General features: G+C 47.5%; 1 protein-coding gene across 2 annotated transcripts in view; it reads right to left on the bottom strand.

Annotated features, from left to right (window-relative positions):
* Ypel2 (yippee like 2) overlaps nucleotides 1-20,165 on the bottom strand; it is a 58,093-nt gene extending 37,928 nt beyond the window's left edge. For both annotated transcript variants that reach the window (XM_041665016.1, XM_041665015.1), the window contains exon 1: nucleotides 19,987-20,165. The gene's annotated coding sequence lies outside the window, so the exon portion shown is untranslated. The remainder of the gene's footprint in view (nucleotides 1-19,986) is intronic.
* Between the last annotated feature and the right edge of the window lie 1,745 nt (nucleotides 20,166-21,910).

Genomic DNA, 21,910 nt, shown 5'->3' with positions numbered 1-21,910 from the left:
TGAAGTTTTGCTTACCTGAGGCTCTGGCACCTGTCTATTCCCTGGACTTCACTAATGGGGGAGGCAGGCGTTCCCACTTGCCTGTCTTCCCAGGAGAGCCGTGAGTGTTAATTAACATGTGCATCATGCTTTGCAGATTCAATGATTTAGAGAAATGGGGGAGGAAGACAAATAAAACAAGCTCTCCCGTACTGGACTATCTGGGATCCACCTATACTTAACAGAAAACCTGTATATCATACTGTGCTTTTTCCCATGGGAGGCTGCTCCCACCCCAAGCCTTTCGTTCTCCCCACCACAGCCATCACATTTGCGCGCTACCCTTTTCTGATACCACTGCCCAGCACAACCATGAAGGTAAAAGTGGTCCCTAGCCCTTAACAGTGTCAGCAACTCTTCCCAGCATCCTTGAGCCACGTGGGCTCCATGCCCAACACACATCTCCTGTGTGACCTGTCTGATTTCTGAAGGGATTCAGACTTGGGCCCACAGGGGCCAGGGCAAGATGTCTTCTCTGCTCAGTTTCTTCCATGTTCAAGATGAAGAACTGGGTTGCTTTCCTGAAATAGCCTCAATATTTCCAATATTCCTGTTCAGTTGTTAGCAAGGACAAAAATCCCAGAAGAAGAGGGAAGTGGAGGCAGCACCCAGTCCACATCATCTTTCTTATTAGCAGAGTGGGAGCAGGAGGGTTCTTTTTGTTTAGTCTGGGTTGTTTCCTTTTGTTTTGTCTTGTTTTCCCATAGCCCAGGCAGGCCTGGAGCTTCTTGCCTCTGTTCTGTAGAGTTGAGAGCACAAGTCTGCACCACCATGCCCAGCTGTCTAAGCCAAATGGTTCAAGTCCACAGCCTTGGCTGCCCAGGGGCCAGGATGAGTAACATTAACCCCTGGGGCTTACACAAACACCAAGGAAAGAAGGGAAAACAATGGCCCTGGCAGCCTCTCTGCTTTACAGAGGCCATAGCGTGTTTTCTTATGCACGCAGACAGCTTCTCAATTATGTATTTCCCTGGAGTAGAATTATTTCTTTTCTCACTTCTCCTCTGTAGGAAGCCTAAAAAAAGTACACAGGCAGAGGTTCCTGGCTATGCCCTAAATCCAAAAGCGTTCACAGCTCCTTCTACAGAAGCAGCACTTGCAGCATGCATTAAATGCTGAGTAGGTCACAAACATGGACCCATGCAATCTACCTCACATGACTCTGAACTGAAAAAGGAGAGAAAATGCTATGGTGTAGGTATTGGCTCAGGCTGCACGGTGCTGGAAAACCCTGGAAAGACCTGGCCGTGGACATTTGCATTGTCTTCGGCAGACTCACTGTCCTCTTAGTGGGAGGAGTATTTTGGGACAGGGTCTCACTAAGTAACCTAGGCTGTCCTGAGGCTAGTAAACCAGGCTGGCCTTGAACTCAGAGATCCAAAGTGCTCTGCCTCCAGAGCACTGGGATTAAAGATGTGCACTATAATGTGTCTTACATTATTGTTCTTTAGTAATTTCACAAGCATCCTATAGAAGGGACTTCTCTCTGGGAGTTGGGGGCGGGGGAGTGCGCAAGACATACAGAAAGTATTAGAAATGTAACCATGTTCATTCAACTGTCAGGACAGCTAGAAAGACCTAGAGCAGGGGAGCGAGAGAGAACACTAGTGAAACGAGAGGGCTGGAGAGGGCGGTTAAGAACACACACTGCACTGGCAGAGTTGGTTTCCAGAACCCACATCAAATGGCTCACAGCAGCCTGTAACTCCAGCCTAGGAGGATCCAATGCCTCTGACCTCAGTGCTGCGCGCATGCGTGCACACACACACACACACACTCACACACACTCACACACACACACTCACACCCCCCCCACACACACACACACATGGAACTTATTACGCTGATCCAGGTAGTGAGCAGTACAGGCAGTCAGCAGTCCAGCTAGTCTAATGGTTGTCTATCAACAGAAAGTCTGAGAACCCAGTAGTTGATCAGAGGCTGGAAGTCTCCGCTGGTCTCCAGCATCAGCAGACTTGCTGTAAGAACAGCAGCTGAAGAGCAAAAGCTTCCTTCTTCCACGTCCTTATACAGGCTTCCAGCATTAGATGGGGCCCAGGTTAAAGGTAAATCTCCCTACCTGAAAGATCCCGATTACAGTGGGTCTTCTATTTCAAATGAATTAAGAATAATCCCTGTCTGGTATGGTGCATGCCTTTGATCCCAGCTCTGTGTGTGTATGAGCACATGTGTATGTATGTGTGGTGTGTGTATATGCATACACCTGTGGATATATAATTGAGTACAAGGCCAGAGGAGTTCCAGAACACCCGAGGCTACAGAGAAATCCTGTCTGGAAAAAAGTAAAATAAAATAAATTTAAAAATTGCTTGACTTAATTCTCAATAAAGAAAATGCATTGAAGTTCCTGAAGAGAAATGAATTACATATACGGGCACAGCACTTGGCACATTTTAATTTCTGAACTTTGGTCCCTGCTAATGGTGCCACCGTGTGCATAGATTACAAGAGTCCAACTTGTTGAGCATTTTTTGCAAAGTCCAATTGATTTCCAACAATAATCAAAAGCCTTAGGGTGTGTGTACAATTTAAATAGCATTTTAAGTGAAGTAACAGTGGAAATTAAAGAAAGCCTTTCTACCACCCCTAGCTGGCTCATGATGCTCACCATGGAAAGAAAAATGTGAAATATTATGATTAAAAACAAAGACCCCAGCTATACCATTTTGAGAGCCAAAGGCACGGGGAACCCTCCTGACTGACAGACTATTCCCCACGGAGAGTCACAGTAGCCACTGAAATTCAAAACTGTACCTCCCAGGTGTGAAGGGGAGGAAGAGTGACATGTACTCTGACTTTAGCTAAGCAATGAGGAACCTGAGAAGCCGGGCAGCATCCCACAACAGCCTCGGAAGCTGGACCTAACATGTGCCTGTGCTGTTTAGGTAGAGCAGGCAGAAGGTGACTAGAAGTGGGCTCTAGAATGTCACAGATGAGTTCTAGTCCTTCCTAGCAGGGTGACATCTGGCAAGTTCCTCAACTTGCTGACCCTCACACTTCCCCACTCCAAATAACAGGAGACGCCTGAGAATGAAATGAGACGGCCCAGGGCTCCCCATTCTTAGGGGCCAGCGAAACGGAGAAGGTGCCGCGTGGGACAAACACCCTGAACATGTGTGTGGGTCCAGCCCCCCATCCTCACACCCTCATCCACACTTCCACACTCCCGCTGCACTCTGCTACAGCCTTACGCTAGCCCGTGACCAAGCCCTCACTCGTCCGTTCTGACTTAAGCCAACAAAGGTCCCTGTGGCCGTACTGGAAAACTGGCTTTTGGCAAGCAAGGCGGGAAGATGCCATGAGTTTGAGGACAGTCTGGGCTACATAGCAAAAAACATAGCACCTGGAGGCAGGTAAACTTGGATTCGGTCTGGATTCTTCTCACACTGGGCAAAATGCCTGAAAGGAAGTAACAGCGCCTTCATCCCGAAGGAGACGAATCCCACGATAGAGTGAGAGACGTATTCTAAAGCAATACCAGGCAAATGGTTCTCAACTGCCCTGATTAGCTACAATCACTCTCGCCAACTAGGGGCACAGGAATTATTGTTCCCACTCCCAGGACCAAAGGCACCAATGCTCCTGTGCCCCTGGCTGACTCACGGTGTTGGGAGAATTCCAGGGCAGCCATGAGACGAGTGTGAAGGCACAACAGGCCTACAATTCTGACATTGCAGGAAGACCACTCCAAGTTTGAGTCAGGCTGGTCTATACTGCAAGTTCCAGGCCAGTCAGGGCTACACAATGAGACCTTGCCTCAAATTTAAACCCCCCCCACAAAAAAAAATAGAAAAACACCAAACAAAAATTTCTCAACAGAAAAAATAAGTCTGTCATATTTTATTGATACCTCTTATATAGATATCCATAGGCAGCAAGAAGTCCTGCCCCTTCTGAAATAAAGCCAGCATCCATCACAACCTGGACTGGACATAGAGTTGAGTCTTGACTTGAGCAGGCATACATCTGTTTGATGCGGGGTTTCTCTGTACAGCTCTGGCAGTCCTGAAACTACTGCAGACCAGGCTGGCCTTGAACTCAGAGCTCCACCTGCCTCCGCCTCTGGGAATAAAGGCCACTTAAAGGACCACTCCTCCTTCTCTCTTTAAAATCGTGACTCAATAGTTTCTTGTTGCTGTTGGGCTTGGATTAAAGGTCTGCATGGCCAGCCCAAGTCTGATTTAGTGGTTTCTATATCTAAAAAAAAAAAATGTTTGAAGGCAGTGGAGCATTTAATCCCAGCACCTGGGAGGCAGAGGCAGGAGGATGTCTGTGAGTTCGAGGCCAGACTGGTTTACACAGCTAGTATCAGGACAGCTGAGGCTACACAGAGAAACCTTGTCTTGAAAAAAAATTAAAACAAAACAAAAAATGTTATGCATATAAGTATTTTATCTGCATGTGTGTACGATGCCCTCAGAGGTCAGAAGAGGATGTAGGAGCCCCTGGGCAGGAGTTACCACTGGCTGAGTCACCATGTGGATGTTGGGAATCAAATCCAGGTTTTCTGAAAAGTACCTTTAACCACTGAGCCATCACTCCAGCCCCTCTAATTCTGTGTTTTAGCGTTTAAGTAGAACCTTGTCCTATAGTATAAAGCACTTTCCATCCACCAACCTTCATTTTCTAAGGCCTGCAATTCAGCACGTTCACAGAGCACGCAGGTCTTAGAAAGTCCATTCAGAGTGGCCACAGAATGGCGCCTCTGCCACATCTGTTAGCAGAGCAATGTAAGGCATGGCTTAGTGCAGCACTTTACCTGGGGAAGCTCAAATCTGCTAGCACATCGTATGGAAAAAGAATGGCTCCCTTGAACATCCTCCAATAGGCATAGGGCAGAAGTAGCTGGGTCTGCTTATCAAGAAGGTCAAATACTACAAGTTGTGTCTACAACTGCAAAATAGAAAATGACTCAAAAAACTATCTGAAGACACGTAAGGCCACTTGACTGAAATCTGGTGGCTTCTGTTATTTCCTTACATAAATCCCAGCTCCAAAATGGATTTAAGATAACTTACAAAATTGTATACAGGGCCAGTTTTGGTAGTGTGTACGTGTACCTTAATCCCAACACTCAAGAAGTAGAAGGAAGCCGGGCGGTGGTGGCGCGCACCTTTAATCCCAGCACTCGGGAGGCAGAGGCAGGTGGATCTCTGTGAGTTCGAGGCCAGCCTGGTCTACAAGAGCTAGTGCCAAGCCGGGAGGTGGTGGCGCACGCCTTTAATCCCAGCACTTGGGAGGCAGAGGCAGGTGGATCTTTGTGAGTTCGAGGCCAGCCTGGTCTACAAGAGCTAGTGCCAGAACAGGCTCCAAAGCTACAGAGAAACCCTGTCTCGAGGAAAAAAAAAAAAAAAAAAAAAAAAAAGAAGAAGTAGAAGGAGCTGGACCTCATTCTGGTCTACAGAATGAGATCATGTCTCAAAAAAAAATTAGGATTTAAAATAGTTACAAAATTAGGATCAAATAGTAAAATTAAGAAAAAAGAAGTTAGCTCTCTCATATGAGGAATCTAGAATTAAACTGGAAAATATACATGGGTCATGAAAGTAGAAAAGGAACTGAGAGCAGACAAAGAGTTAGAAAGAACTCTTGTTTGAGACAGAGTTTCTGTGTAGCCCTGGCTGTCCTGTAACTCACTCTGTAGACCAGAATGCTGCCTCCAGAGCGCTAGCATTAAAGGTCTGCACTGGACTAGGGGAGAGTTCTAAAAGGAAGAGAGGGGGGAATGGGGGTGTTTGGAGGAGGAAACGCATGTTCTTTCAAATGTACAATCTAAGTTTTAAATATATTTAAAACAAACAAACAAAAAACCAAGAGCTGCACTAGAGAGATGGTTCAGAAGAACACTTGGTGCCCTTACAGAGGACATGGGTTTAATTCCCAGCACCCACGTGATGACACACACCATTTAACTCCTGTTCCAGAGAATCCAATGCCTTCTAACACACACCGGGCACACATGGTGCACAGACATACAGGACAGCAAAGCATTCACCACATAAAATAAATCAATCTTATTTTTTTCCAAAATAGCAAAATAAGGGCTTTGGGATGGTTTGAAGAAGAATGGCTCCCCCTTAGGCTTCTATCTGAAAGCTTGGTCACCAAGGAGTGGCATTATTTGAGAAGGATTAGGAGGATTAGGAGGTATGGCCTTGTTGGAGGAAGTTTGTCAGTGGAGGTAGGCTTGCTTGAAGCCTCAGGACAGGCCTCCAGTGTCCTGCTCTTTGCTTGTGGGTCAGGATACAGCTCAGTTACTTCTCCATCACCATGCTCCCTGCCATGATGGCACACACACACGCACAAACAGACAATTTAAAATATAGGAGTACATACACCACATGTGTACATGTATGATAAGGAGGTCAGGCCCAGCTTGAAATGAATGCTCTTGAAACTGCTATACTACTGGAGTTCAAATGCAAATCTGTCTTTGCACGCCTCACCATCAGGAAAAGCAAAAGAAAATACCCAACGTGCAGGGTTTATAAAAGTATCTTGGAATTGAGTGTACAGATTTTTGAAAATTTCCTGTTGAGGACAGGGAAGACAGTGAGAATTCTAATACACAAAATCCCAGCATAAGCCAGGCATGGTGACCCAACACTCAGGCTGAGGCCAGAGGACTAGCACAGTCCAGGGCTAGCCTAACCTACACAGTGAGTTCTAAGCCACCCTGGGACAAGAGTTCATACCATGTGATCATCTTAAATGTTGCTTGGAGCATCCCTCTGTTAGAACAAACAAACTATGGCTCAATGGGGATGTGGGGGTGGGGAGGAGGAAGGTCGGCAAAGCAGAGCAGGTCAAGAATTCAGATTGCTGAGGGCCTTGCTGGATCCCAGGGTTAATGCCACAGAAGTTCCCGGCAAAGCTTCCCGATTATCATAAATCACAATCAAGACTGAGTAACAAAAATACGGGCCAGTGTAACAGGCGAGGTGCAGGCGCTAATGCTTCATTCACCGCTCACACTATTGGGCCGCAGTGAGGCATGCAGCTCCTTCCCCCTAAGCTTTATGGACCTGAGCTGGGCAAGGTGGTGCATGCCTACAACCAGAGCACTCAGGAGGATTGCTAGTCTAAGAGCGACCTAAACAATAGAGCAAGCTCCAGTCAGCCTGAGCAACACCCTCTTTCTTGAAAACAAAGAAATATAGGCCTCACTTCAATCATGATGTTCTCCCAGCCTCCTCCTCTCCAGACACTTAGCTTGTGCATTCTGCTTCTGTACCTTTGACCCCCCCCCCTTTTTTTTTTTTTTTTTTTGCTTTTCTAGACAGGGTTTCTTTGTAGCTTTGGTGCCTGTCCTGGAACTAGGGCTTGTAGACCAGGCTGGCCTCGAACTCACAGAGATCCACCTGCCTCTGCCCTTCCCAAGTGTTGGGATTAAAGGCGTGTGCCACCACCACCCAGCTTTTTTGGTTTTTGGAGACAGGGTTTCTCTGTGTAGCTTTTGGAGCCTGTCCTGGAACTCACTCTGTAGCCCAGGCTGGCCTCGAACTCACAAAAGATCTGTCTGCCTCTGTCTTCTGGGTCTGGGCAGGAGTGGGAGTAATCAACTTCCTCCTTCCCAGAATTCTCCTGTACTCATTACATCATTTTTACTTCCTGTCTGGTTTTTTTCACCTATATTTCCTGCCTGGCCAATCAGCATTTATTTATAACATGATTGACAGATTACAGACAATTCTCCCGCACCAAAAGGCGTGTGCCACCAACAATCAGCTAACCTCTTTTCTAAGAGGCACTTCTGATAAACTCTTAAGACACTTCAAATGAAGCTTACCAAAGTTGACACCATGGGCTGGGATGAAGCTCACTGAAGAACACTATCTTAGGGTTTCTAGTGCTGTGAAGAGACACCATGACCATGGCAACTCTTACAAAGGAAAATATTTAATTGGGGCAGCTCACTTACAGTTTCATCATGATGGGGAATATGGTGGTGTGCAGGCAGACGCAGTGCTGGAGCTGAGAGTGCTACACCTTGCAGGCTCAGGAAGTCAACTGAAAGTCACACTGAGGAAGCTTGAGCAAGAGACCTCAAAGTCTACCCCACAGTGACACACTTCCTCCAACAAGGCCACACCTCCTACTAGTGTCACTCCCTTTGGGGGCCATTTTCTTTCAGACCACCACAAGCACTTACCTACCTATGAGGCCCTGGGTTCAACTCCCTGCAGGTACTTCACTTTTAAAACATAACTTTATTATCATGTAAATGTGTATACATGGATGTATACATATATGCTTGTAGCACCTGCATGGGCACAAGAACAACACAGTTCTCCAGGCTTGCACCATTGAGTCTTCTCACTCGTCCTTGTAAGTAGTTTGTTTAGATTTGTTTATGTATCGAGTGTTTTGCCTTTGTGTTTATATGTGCAGAGACTGCCTGGGGCCTGCAGAGCTCTGAGGGCACTGGATCCCCTAGAACTGGAGCTACAGATGGTTGTGAACCACCAGGTAGGTGCTAGGGATTGAACCCAGTGCTTTACACGCTAGGCAGATGTTCAGCCTCCATCTCCTTAAAGACCCCACTGACCAAGCAGGCAACTTCTTTTCCTTTACTTAGTTCAGGTCCCCTAAACTTCTTAGGTTTTTGTTTTTTGGTATGTTTTGGTTAATTAGCTGGGTTTTTTTTTATGATGCTGGGAATCACACCCAGTGCCAGACATGCCTGGCAAGCACTCTACCACTGAGCTACATCCCAGACCTGGTTGTAATTCCTTCACCGGTGGCAGTCCTCGGCAGTAGCACTACGAGCCCCATCCTTTCACCATGGGCTACCGTCCATCCTTACTGACTCAGCTCTTCTGCCTCCAGCTCATTCTAGAATTCTACTTCTAAAACAATTTGAGCACATCTCTCTCGTGTTTCAAAACCCGTACCAGTTTCCTATCCAATTACAGGGCACAGTCTGAACGCCTCTGGTGGTATCAAGAGCCTGAGCCAATTTTCATCGCCTCCCCACTCCACTCCAAGCCTAGCTAACAGACCAAGTCAGTTACTACACTGTTTCGAATTATTCCAGTTACTTGCCACATTCTAATCTACCTCCCAGGCCCTGTAAAAACCTGCTCACCCCTCAACAGCCAGCACAAATCAAACCCTAAGCAGAGCTGGCAGCCCCTTATCCCAGCCCACAAAGAATGTCTTTCTCTGAGATAGAATTTATCCCACAAGGCATGAAAGTGCCTGAAAAGGTCCAGTTTTCTGACCCATCCTCCACGGTGGTTTCTCTGGGACTCCGCATTCAGCACACTAGGGAGCCCTGAAACCTGGTTAACTGGGGACAACTGGGAACCGTGCTGGTGGTTTTAAACCTTCTCCTGTGCTTGCTTGCCCACCTGCACTCTTACAGACCCTACCTCCCAAGTCTTATACCTAATTCTGGGCATTACTCCAACAAAGGCAACTGACTCTTGAGGGGCCAAGTCACCAGGACTGGGAGATGGTGACTGAGACTCAGCACTATGAGGTCATAGCCCCACTGAGCAGCGTGAACCTCTGTGTATTTACCTGCCTGCTGGAACGCTGTCTCTGCCTCCCTGAGCCTTCATCCTCCACCTCTCCACCATACCCATGAGAGCTCCCACATGACCCTACCCAGGCTGTATGTGCCTTCTGAACCCTAGAAGCTCTTGGGCTGCTCTAGGCACCCTCTCCCCGGGGATCCCACAGAACTCACAGGCAGTCTAAACTGCAGATCATGGCCTTTCAGGCCGGGCATAGAACCCCTCAGCTTTGCCTTTATTAAGTGCAGGCGAGGGCCCATTCACCTTTCTTCCTCCAGGCCAACTCTGCCCCCCTTTAGTGTCAGCCTTTACACTTCCAGATGAAATCCTGGTTAAAATAAAACAAGTAACATCCATTCTGTGTTCCCTGACCCGGAGCAGTACCCATACAGCACCCCAGACAGGGCCAGACTTAACTATAATGGAAAACAGACACTTAGAAGCTCTGTTGAGAACACAGCTTTAGACCACAAGAGACTCGGGCTAGCAGTGGTCTTGTCTGGAATCCCAGAACCCGAGAGGCAGAGGCAAGAAAACTGCTGTACACTTGAGGCTAGCCAAGGCAAGTGAGTTCCAGGCCAGCCTTAGCTAAATAGGGAGACCCAGTGTGACCCCCAACTTACCTACTCCCCAAAGGAAATGATATGGCCTCTCTTCAGAATTCTCCTTTGCCTTCAAGCTCCAGTCTGGTCCCCTCCCCTCAGAACTCAGGCTCAGGAACTATCCAGTTCTGTCAGTGATTGTCTGATGTTTCTGGGCTTCCCAAACTCAACTATCTGCTGGATTAATGAATGTCTTTTGGACTAATGGCGCTGCCACGACCTTGATTTCTCTTTCGGATGGGTCTCCAGGGCACAGCTGGGCCCCAATTAACTCCAAGCTATCCATCCCAGACCTGCCAATACCATTCTGCTGTTCAGCTGTCAGCGTGCCTCTGGCTTTCTCACTTTTATCCCTAGTTCTCATAAATCCCACATTCTAGATTCAGACTGTCTGTGGCTGAGCTCCCTGCCTTTCCACAGCTAAAATCTAGAAATTGAACTTTTAAAATTGAGAGCGAGAAAGGTAAGAGACAGTATCGAAGGGATGCCTAAGACAATGAGAGGCCAGTCTGGGAAGGACTCTGGTGTCAGTGCCTCTCGTACGTGCACGGCAGGTAGACCTTAATTCACAGACAAAGCTGCTTTCCTTGCAGGACAGACTCACAGGCACTTTGTCAATTCGGCCTTTCCATTTAAGAAGCTCCTGCAAAACTAGTTTGTGGGTCATCCCAGAGCCGGACATGAAGTACAAACCTGGAAAGCTCAGTTAGGTGGGTGTGAGGGTGCATGCCTGAAACCCTAGCATTTGGGAGGCTGAGACAAGAGGTTGGAAGTTCAAGGCCAGCCTGAGCAGGATTTAATCTAGTGATGTAGCTAGAGATGACCTTGAATCCCAGCACCTTCTGCTCCTCCTTCCTTAGTACTGGGATGGATCCTTAGTACTGGGATGGATCCTTTCAAATCAGAAGTCTGGGAAGATGCTGCCTTGGTCCCTGTGTCCTCCAGAGTTTAAGCTAAATGGAAGAATCTACATGCTAAGCAGTAGGCTAGCACAGCCAAGGTCAGTCTGAGAGACTTACTAAGAAAGATGCTGCCCCAAAATACAGGGCTAGAGATGTATAGATATAGTAATGTAGCTAATAGGGATGGGGAAGTGCTTCAAAATGCAAAGGAAAACTTTGAAAGTCTAATCCTTGGACTGAGGAATACAGCTCAGCGACAGATGCTTGCCTGCCAGGCACAAGGCCTTGGGTTCAATTCCCAGCACCACAAAAATATAATAAATTTATATACACACAAATTATTGGTTGGGGTGAGGTAAGGCTGGCCTTTCAGAATTGAAACAATCCTCTGACCGCCAAATGCTTGAACTATAGGTTTGCAACACATACCTATAATATATGCTAGAATATAATATGTATAATATAATGACCTGAGATGTCACTGGAATACTATCAGATTCAATACTTCAACAATAAATAGCTAAAAAGGAAAGATGGCTCAGCAGTTAAGAGCACTGGCTGCTCTTCCAGAGGCCCTGGGTTCAATTCCCAGAACCCACATGATGGCTTCACAACCATCTGTAACTTCAATCTCAGGGGATCCAACATCCTCTTCAGCACCAGGTGCACACACAGAGCACAGACAGACATACAGACAAAATGTCCACACATAAAATAATCCTTACAAAACTGAGGAGAAGCAGGAGGGAAAGGACTGGGGGAACAGCCGGAACCAGAAGGGAAGGTGACAGATTAGGCACAGGATCAAACTGGCTTTCGTTCTTATTAAGAGTCTTTAGTTCTGAGGCTTTAGTTAGGTGTGCAGACCACCTTTTCCTGAAATCCTGAAGAAACTAGACATCTTCAAATCCCAGTCTTTGGAGGTGAAGGCAGAAGATTCAGGAGTTCAGAGTCGCCTGGACCACATGAGGTAGAGGGAGGGGGGATGGGAAAATGAGATGAATAAATATCTCCAGAGGTTTTCCACTGAGGACAAGTAAGCGCGTGCCAACGAGCCACTGTTCCAAGCTCTCCAACTTCCTTCTATTCCTAAGAACAGAGTCACAGTTCATGTCCATCAAGTTGTCCCTTACCACAGCAATGGAACCCAGGCAGAGGTCCCACACTCTCCAGTGTGCACTCCAGAGCATATTCTGCCCTCACTTTAGAACCTCTTTATTTAGGCTCACCTCCAAGCGCTCACCCCTCTTTCCCTGTCCCCATAAGTCTTTCTAGTTCGTACCCTGCTTACTTATACATATACCTTCATCACTGGTTGGAGGGGACAGGTGCATGTCCTAACTCATCTTTATCTCCCCCAGCTCTTATTATCTGAGTAATGATTATTACCCATGAAAACAAAACAAAGAACACCAAGATTACATTTCAGCCCAAGTTAGAAGTTCTTCACCAGTAGTTGTGGCCAAGGCTAAGCTCCCAAGCCCCAGGTATTATATTCCCAAAAGGAACTGGAAAAACAAACCTGCAATGATTAGGAAGTTACTGTCTCCCAGGACTAAATTTAAACCAACCAAAACAAAATAAAGCCAATTTGATACAACAAAGTTCAGCTGCCGTTTCCCCCAGAGACCCTCTCTGAGCCCAGTGGTACCCATTGGCCATTTTCACATCAACTTACTCTCTTTCCCAGCCAGAAGCATGCAAAACTCTAGGCCTGCTTCTTTCCGAGCTGGCAATCTTGCTTGGACATAACCCATTCTCAAGACCAGAAGGAAGGGCTGCCCTATAGCTGTGAAGACAGAACAGCCATGCAACAGAAATGCGGGTGGCATCTCTGCACCACAGTGGAGAGATCACGGGCATGGAAAAGGAAGCGTGTTTTGCTTAGGGCAATTGGGGGCTAGGTACTCCTCTAAAATGTGCAGGAATAGAAAGAACTCTGACCTGAGAAACTGAAGCTATGATCTGTACTTGGGGCTTTGATTTTTCTCAGATCCTGGGCTGACCAGGAACTAGTTGATCCACCTGCCTCCACTTTCCAAGTACTGGAATTACAGAAGTGCACCACCAAGCCAGTTTATACATCGCTAACACCTAACACCGTGATCAGTTCCAGCTACCCCAAGTTATCGCTGCTTCTGTCTCTACCTCCCGGCACCCGCTGAGCTGCTTAAGCCTCAAGGTTTAGATTTCTAAAACAAAATTATCTTACTAGATTTAATTCCCAATCCAGCATATATCAAGTTTGAACCTAATGTTACAAGTCATTCATATAAAATTAGAAATAAAACAAAAATTATAAGGTTAACCCTGAAAAAAAAATATTAAGATGATGCAGGCCTCCATGGAGTTAGTTAAATCAAGCCACAGTTTTTGGCTCTGTACCTCCTGGCAGTCAAAGCAAAAAGAGAAATATGAGCAGTTATAAACTTCCAATTTTCAAGACAAAAAAGCATACCAGTTCCTCTGGAGGGCCAAGGCTTTTCCTGGCACTGTGTTCTAAAAGAATTTCTCCCTCCAACTTCTTAAAGGAGACATTATAGGAGGCTGTAGCAAGTTTTCAACAATATAAATCCTGAGAACTGCAGAAACAAGTTATATAAAGCTCCTTCTCCTGTGTTTTCTGTGAAAGCAAGGCACTCAGGGAAAGCGCTCCTGGAGAAGAAAGACAGAAGAGGGTCTCAGTATGTGGCTTCCAGTCAACCCAGCTTGATTAATCAAGGCCACAAGTAGACAGCGTGTTTGTTTGTTTATGGTGGTATATATCTCTGGGTTTTATTGTTTCAACATAGGCTTTCTCTATGTAGCTCTGGCTGTCCAGGAACTCACTCTGTAGACCAGGCTGGCCTTGAACTCAGAGACCCACCTAATCCTTCCTCCTTGTCCACCACCCAGCTCACAGTATGCCTTTTCTAAAGCTTCCAATATTCCTTCTTCCAAAGACACTAAGTCTTCAATAGGAAGCAGCCAGCTGCCCGAGTACAGCAAGACCCCATCTCAAGATCCAGAAGAAGAAAAGAGTTGAACAGCAGTCTGTATACAATCTGATGATCTCTAAATTGTATTCCAGCCAGATGTGGTGGTGAACAGCTTTAAGCCCAGCACTCAGGAGGCAGAGGCAGGTGAATCTGTGATCTTGAGGCTGGCTCTACACAGCAGATTCCAGGCCAGCCAGTGCTACAGTGAGACCTTATCTCTAGTATAATTTCCATTCTAGCTCTGTCCGGCGTCTGGTTTTGACCTTTATTTACTTAATATAAATGAAGACTTGGTAGTTGCCCACCACTCACTGCCAGATCAGTTGACTGGGAATGGACTCCTGCCAGCCAGGAGTGAGTCCACCCCATACTATTATGCTGTTATTAATAGCAGGCCCTGAGTGCTTCCTAGGTGCCAAGCTCTAGGCCTGGTTTCCCCTGCATTCTCTCACTTAATCCTCTCATAAATCCTGAGTGATGGCAACTATTATTAGTCCCATTTTACAAATAAGGACCAAAGATTTAGAGAATTGTAGATTGCCCAAGGTCACAGAGCTAATTATCCGGTTCTTTCTGGTTCTGAAGCCAGGCCCTCAGCTCCACTGTAGGGCCTGCTGGTTTTAATGAAATGTGTGATTACCGATAGAAATGCTAATGCATGTCAGAGAAAAAAAGAAAGAAAACCCAACGAGGGAGGACCAGAGTGAGGTCAGTGCAAGAGGCAAGAGATGTTTATTAACAATGAGCGACTGTGGAGCTTTCAGAGACTGGCAACCTATCAATGGAATAAAGGAATAAAAAAAATTGCGGAAAATGCAAGGTGTGAAAGAAAATCAGAAAATACTATCTTCATTACAAGAGACAAAAAAAAAAAATTCCTCATTCTCGTATTCTCCTAGAAATAGTTGCACACCTTTAAACCCAGCACTTGGGAAGCAGAGGCTAGTGGATCTCTGTTAGCTGGAGGCCATGCAAGACAACAAAGAAAAACCTGCCTCAAAAAGGTTTCCTGCTCTATAGAGATTAAAGCTTAAAGCTTGGCCTGCTTCTTTGGGCATTACGCTTTTAACCAACAGGTATTTATTTATCCATTACCTGCTGAATGCCAAGTATTGTCATCAGGGAATTGATGCTCAATATTCCATTCCAATAAACAAGTAAACAATAAATTTTTGCATGAAAGTAAATGGATTTTAAAAATAATAAAGTTGGAGGCTGGGGATGTAGCTTAGCATGCATGACACTGGGAGACCAGCAAGATGCAGAATTCGGCCTGTAATACACCATTAGGGAGAAAGAGGCCAGACATAAATTTCAAGACCAGCTTCAGACAGGAGAGACCCTGTCAAAACAAAGTTAAGGGATTAAAAAAGCCTTTGGGCAAAGAGCAGCTGCTGGTAACCAGTCAGGGAGGGGCAGGATTTCACCTGGGAAAGGAAAGGAACCATAGAAAAAACAAACAAGCTGAATGGTGGTGGTGCACACCTTTAATCCCAGCACTCCGGAGGCAGAGGCACGGAGGCAGAGGCACGCAGTACTGTGGTTCAAGGCCAGCCTCATCTACAAGAGCTAGTTCCAGGACAGGCTCCAAAGCTACAGACAAACCCTGTCTCGAAATAAAAAAGAAAGAAAGAAAAAAGACAAGGCAAACAAGAACAAGCAAAGTTAGAGATTATGTCTCTTGTTGCTCTTGTAGAGGCTGACCCACATGGTGGCCCATAACCATCTAGAACTCCAGTTCCAGAGAATGATACTCTCTTCTAACCTGGCACCATAAATACATGCAGACAAAACTCATACAAGTGAAATAAATCTTTGAAAAGAAAATGCTGTGACCCAGAAGGGGGAAAAAAGGTTTAAATTGAGCCGGGCGGTGGTGGCGCACGCCTTTAATCCCAGCACTCGGGAGGCAGAGGTAGGCGGATCTCTGTGAGTTCGAGGCCAGCCTGGTCTACAGAGCTAATTCCAGGAGAGGCTCCAAAGCCACAGAGAAACCCTGTCTCGAAAAACCAAAAAAAAAAAAAAAAAAAAAGGTTTAAATTGGGTGTGGTGATGCACACCTATAATCCAGCAGTCAGTGGTGGAGGCTTGAGGACCAGGAGGGCAAAGCCAGCCTGGGCACATAGGAAGTCTTCTGAAGACTGCTTGTGAGCATGGCATGTTTCAGAAAGGCCCAAATAGTTGCAGCAGAAATGAGGGCAGAAAGGCAGGTGATAAGGTGGGGCGAACCGGGGGAGGGCACACAGAGCTGCACCCTGCATGAGGAAGAAATTGCTGCAGCCCACGGGGAAATTCAGGAAGATGCAATCTTTTACAGACCCAAGCAGACAGCACCTTTTGTTATGGAGAACATCACCAAAAACCTGTCAGCCCTAACAAAATACCTTTGGCAGGCAGGCAGGCAGGAGGGCACTGGTGACCTCTCCATCACTGTGGGCTAGAATTCAAGATGATGCTTTGTACCTGTCAAGAGGACCCAGTGGTTTGGTTTGTAGACCCGGAGAAAGGCTGAGATAGTTTACAAAGGGAACTGTGCCTGATCTCCTTTCCAATCCTTCCCCTCTGCTTTTCCTAAGACTTGTTGGCCCTTGCCACTCTTTCATTTTTTCTCTGTGCTCAAAACTGGATACACTGAATATGAGCAGCTAGGCCAAATGGAGCGTTATTAAAGTTAATTTAAACAATCTCCCAGTGAACACTCTCCTGGAAGGCACTTTGTTGCCAAGAAGGACCAGAGGAGAATCTGAATTTGGATAATTAAGTGTCCTTTGTAAAGCTAAACTGCAGCTTTAATTCAAAGAAACCTCTTCCACCAACCTGTTTGGACAAAGTAAGAGAAACTGACTGTACAGCTCCACCGGCGTGTTTCTGTACATCTGTGCTTAAAGGCAGAGGTAAAAGCATCAGGAACCGAATGACTAAGAAGACCCACCTGCACACACTGTGCCCATGCAATTCAAAGAGACAGCTGACTAGGCAAGAGAGGTGGGAACTTTAGTCTCTTATTAACATCTGATGATAGACAAGTCCCTGATTCCGCCCACCCACCCACCCCCAAACCCCCAAATCAAAGTAAAGTCACAGCCTGCCTTTCCCTCGGGCTACACAGTCTGGAATACCAGCCAGACACAAAACAAAATCAATCCTTTCTTCTGCTGGCCAGTTGTTAATCCCCCCCAGGCACGGACTGCCTCAAAACCATTAACATCATTATGACAACGAAAAACGCACACAGCAGCTGTCAGCGTCAGCACCGCTCACATCTCCATCCCCCCACGCACTCAGAAGCACCCAGTGCTACAGAGCCAGGAGCAACAGCTTCCCGGGGGCTGGAGTGGAGCAGGGCACCTGTTTACCTAAGCTTCTGAGCATGGTCCCACTCTGTAGTGCCAGTGGCTCTGGAACAAGCTATGATGCAGAACAAGAGATCTGACTGCCTCTGCCCCCTGAGTGGTGGAACCAAAGGTGTAGCCACCATGCCAGGGCCCCTTTCAAAGGGCGACAGCTAGGAACTGAGTGATCTGAAAGCTTGCACCCAAATGTGGGACAGCTTCCTGACTTTGCACTTCATATCCATTCTCCGTGTGCACAGCCATCAACTCCCCCGGGAGACCATGGTTTCTAATCAGCTACCTGTATTGTCCTCCAACAGGCCACGCGGCACCCCGAACTAGCAACTCTAAACAGGTATGTGGGGCCTAATGCCTGTAATCTCTACACTATGGAGGCTGAGGCTGGGGCTATCCAGGCCAGCCTGGGCTGTACTATGAGAGGAGTAATTAACACGCTATACATATGCATATGTATGCTTAACGTATAGGAATTACACAGATACACATATGCATTTCTTTTAACCACTGTATTTCCAAACCCTACTCTAGCCCTCGTGCATTCAGGCTAGAGGACCTCCGCCCTAAACCAATGTTTCTCAAACTGGAGGTCATGACCCATTTGGTTAGGAAATCAAATTAATGAGTCATGACCACCAGTTGATTTTTTTCTAATGAAGCGGGAAAACAAACATCCCGGCATACTGCAGGTACTGTGGGTAATAGTTACCACTTCCCAAAACTTCTTTCAATAGCTGGCCAGTGCACATGTTCCTTACTGTGGATTCAAAGTTTGAAAATCGTGGTTCTAAAGAACCGAAAGGTTTTTGTTTATTTTCTGAGACAAGAGCATCTCCTTACATAGCCCCGTCTAGCCTGGAATCCCTTTACACAGACCAGGCTAGCCTTAGTGATCCCCCTGCCTCTACCTCCAAGAGTTCAGGACTTAGTCGTACACCACTATTGCTAGCAGTTTATTTTCCATCCCTACCCTAATTCAAGCAGAGAGATAAGATCCAAGAAATGGTGTTACTGAATTCTAAACTGGTAAGGCAGAGCCCAACTGAGGCAGGGCATGAGCCCAGGCCCCCACTCCATCCCATTTTGACCCTGTCATGAAGTAGGGAGCAGATCGTAGAAGTCAAAGTGAAGTTTACCCAGCTCTCCCGATGCTGGGCAGTGTAAAGAACTCACTGCCACTCATTTCACAGCACAGGACAAAAATGGGGTAACTGTCATAGCTGAGTATGAACCAGGCACAAAGATACATATGTATGAAAATGGCATAATAAAGTCATTATTTTGTAAACTACAGAATTTTAAAAAAAATATTTAAAAAGAATGAAACTTCCTTGAAGGTAAAATTATCAGCATTAAAAGCAAAGAAAGTTGGCTGGATTCAGGTAAAGCCTATGGCAGTGTGTGGCAAAAAGGTGGGAAAGTGTGAACCCCATCTTATTGATCAGATTCTGAACCCCCAAACCAGACTATCGCAGAGCTACAAGCCTGAGATTTTCCGTAATTCCTTTGTGTCTCTAATGTTCTGTAAATGGGATACAGAAAAGTAATCCTAGTCTTGGCCAAAGCTCTGGGCAGAGCCCATCTTGCTAGAACGACAGGACAAAAGACTAGTAGCTAGGGCCCTTGTTAGCCCTAAGCCTTTCCAACTCGGTAGCTCAAAGACACTCCAACGTGGCAATAACAAATAAATCAACAAAGAGGCAAAAAACAAACACCCAGCAGAGCTCCTGAGCAGACCAATTTGCCATTTCCAGGCCGGACTGTGGAAGGTTGGGTAAACCGGGGGATGCTCACTCAGCTTTCTAAAAACGGTGGGTAAAAGTGAGGTCAAGAGGTGGCAGGCAGTTGTTTGCAGAAGGGGTCCAAAGAAGCAGGCGTGGTCCCCCTCCTTAGTGCCAGTCACAAGACGCGAGTATTGTCGTGTGCCCCCACTCTTTCAGGAAAATCACCCGAAAGGAGTCAGCAAGCAAGCAGGTGAAACTTGAAGCAGGGAGAGACAGGAGCCAGCTCCGGGGAGGAACCCTCCGCAGAGGCCCCCGCAGCGGGTCTGGCAGCAGAGTTCGCGCCCACCCCTTGGCAAGGCCGCTGGGGAGGTGCCGGGAAGCGTCCAGGCAGGAACTCGTTGCGGTTCCCTCGGCCTGGAGCTGGCGTAGCACTCCGGGGACTTTTGAGGGCCGTGTGCCCCAGACCCAAGTGTCTCGGTGGAGACACAGACCACACAGCCCGTGTCACCGTGTGCCACCCGCGGGGGAAATCAAGCCAAACAAGGGAAGCGGCAGCGCCCAGACCTGCGGTCTCCACCATCGCCAGTCAGCTCGCGGTCTTCCCCAAGCCCCGAACTCGGAGCGCGCGCCAGTGTTTGTAAACAAACCGGTCACGTGGCCGCCGCAGCCCGCTCCCCGCCCCTGACGCCCCGAGAACCCTTGGGGAGATCCCGAGGGACCTCCCCAGCATCGCCCCAACCGAGCTGGGCTGCGTGCTGTGCGGGAGCCCGACCGTCTCCAAGGCGAACAGCTCGAACCCGCGCGGACAGCGCCCCACGCCCACGCGCAACCGGCCAGCGATCCCTTTACCTGGCGGCAGGCTGCCCGGTCCCGCCAGCGCCAGGCTCGGCTCCTCCGGAGTGCTTGGCTACGAAGGACTGCACGGCTGACTCTGGCGCTCCCTGTGCGCTCTTAAAGCCACAGTCTCCGCCACCGCCGCCGCCACTGCCGCTCCGCATCCCTCCGAGTCCGGGCCGGGGGCTTGCCGGGTGACAGACGCGCCCCCGCGCCTATCCCATCAGCTCAGCACATAGCAACACGCCACCGGTTGGTCCGGCACGGCCGCAGCCCATCAGCAAGGAGCCAATCAGCGGAGGACGGAACTCCGCCCCTGATTCCCCTGCCTCCCGCCCCCAACCCCCACCCGCCCCTCTGCCCTGGTGGGGCGCGCGTGCGAGGAGTGTGGCGAGGTCCTGGTCCCGCCAGTCCGGTCAGCTAGCGGGCGGGGCTGGGAGGAGAGAGGATTGGGAAGGGTGAGTTCTCTGAGACTGGAGGCTGTTTGGGTTTACTGCGATTCCCAGGACCCGGGGCTACGATGGGACTTGGGATTTACAGTACTTCTTGGAAAACCTAGATAGTAATTCCTTCCTCCCTTCGCTTTTAATTCCTGACCCAGAGCCTAAGTTACCAGAAGTGGCCCTCAGACTTGAAGGCAAGTGGATTTAATAAGATAGGAACAGTCTCAGCGGGCCCACCCATGCCCTGCTCAGAAGCAGAGAGACAATTCTCTCTGCCCTGCTAGTCATTCCGACCAGATAAAACCAGAAAAGGACGGTCTGGTGTGTGCCAGGCCCTGCGTTCAATCCCAGTACTGGGGGTGGAAGAGCATGCAGAAGGACTTTAGAGGAATTGCGGTGCCCTATAGCAATAGGTTTTCCAGGGTCTTCAGAAGTTAATGAGGTCGCTTAACATAACCAGAAAGTAGAATAAGAATGGTCAAACTGACCAAAGAGGAGGAGTCGGCATTCTGGGTCAATGGGGTGGTGCTTTTCAGGGAAGAGAAGGTTAAAAAATAAACTCCTGACAGTCGGGAAATCCAGGGAGGTACCAGGTGGGTGGAGTGGGGCAGAGTCTTCCAGCAGGAAAACAGGTCAATTTGATAAAGAATTCCTGCCAGAGACAGGATAGAGCAGGTCTAGCCTTTCCACTGGGGTTCTGCATGGCATGGGGGCAAAAAAATGTTTTCATTGACATTTTATAAAGAAGAAAATACATGGTAGTTGGGCAGGGTAGTCCATGCCTTATCAAGCAAGTGCTTGGGAAGTGGAGCCAGAAAAAGGATCAGAAGTTCAAGGTCATGCTCAACTGAGTAGCCAGTTCCTAGCCTGCCTAGGTTAGGTGAAAAAAAGTATGTTTCTGGCTGTGAGGTGCTGCAGGAGGCCCAGGTAACTTCTGTCTCATGCCCTGCAGTAATTATTGCATAAACCCAGTATGGTGTTTGGGTAGATCCCCAAGTAACTCAAAATGTCACCTGGAACTTCACCCAGCTGTTTCTAATGTACATTCAATCAACCAAGTTGTCTTCAGTTAATGGACATCACATGGTTAGGTATAAATGCAGTCCCAAAGTTAGTAAAACCAAAACTGTCTCATGGTCGCTGGTAGGTATCAGTTTCGGTGTTAGAATACTGTCATTGTTTACAGTTGACTACTTTGAGAAGTCTAAATTCTGGGTGCAAAAAGCCTTCAGCTAATTAATCACAAACTTGAAAGGTTTAAGCTTTAAGGACGTATATTAAATTCTTCAGATTTGATTACCAGCCCAGGCTACCTCCTGGATAAATTACTTTGTGTCCTTAGGCCTTAGTTCCCACAGCCTGAAATAAGGGGCTGGAGATGGGGCTCATAGGCCTCTTGCCTGCTATGCTTGAGGTTCTAGAATCAATTCCTATTACTGTGAAAATAAATAAGGAGGCTGAAATAAGATGGTTTCTGAAGTCCCTTCCAACTCTCA

The sequence above is a fragment of the Microtus oregoni genome, unplaced genomic scaffold, assembly GCF_018167655.1.
Source record: "Microtus oregoni isolate MIOR12 unplaced genomic scaffold, Mior012 000015F_ref0000493, whole genome shotgun sequence".
Taxonomy (NCBI): Eukaryota; Metazoa; Chordata; class Mammalia; order Rodentia; family Cricetidae; genus Microtus; species Microtus oregoni.
The sequence above is the reverse complement of the archived record's forward strand: the minus strand, read 5'-3'. Positions and strand labels throughout refer to the sequence as shown.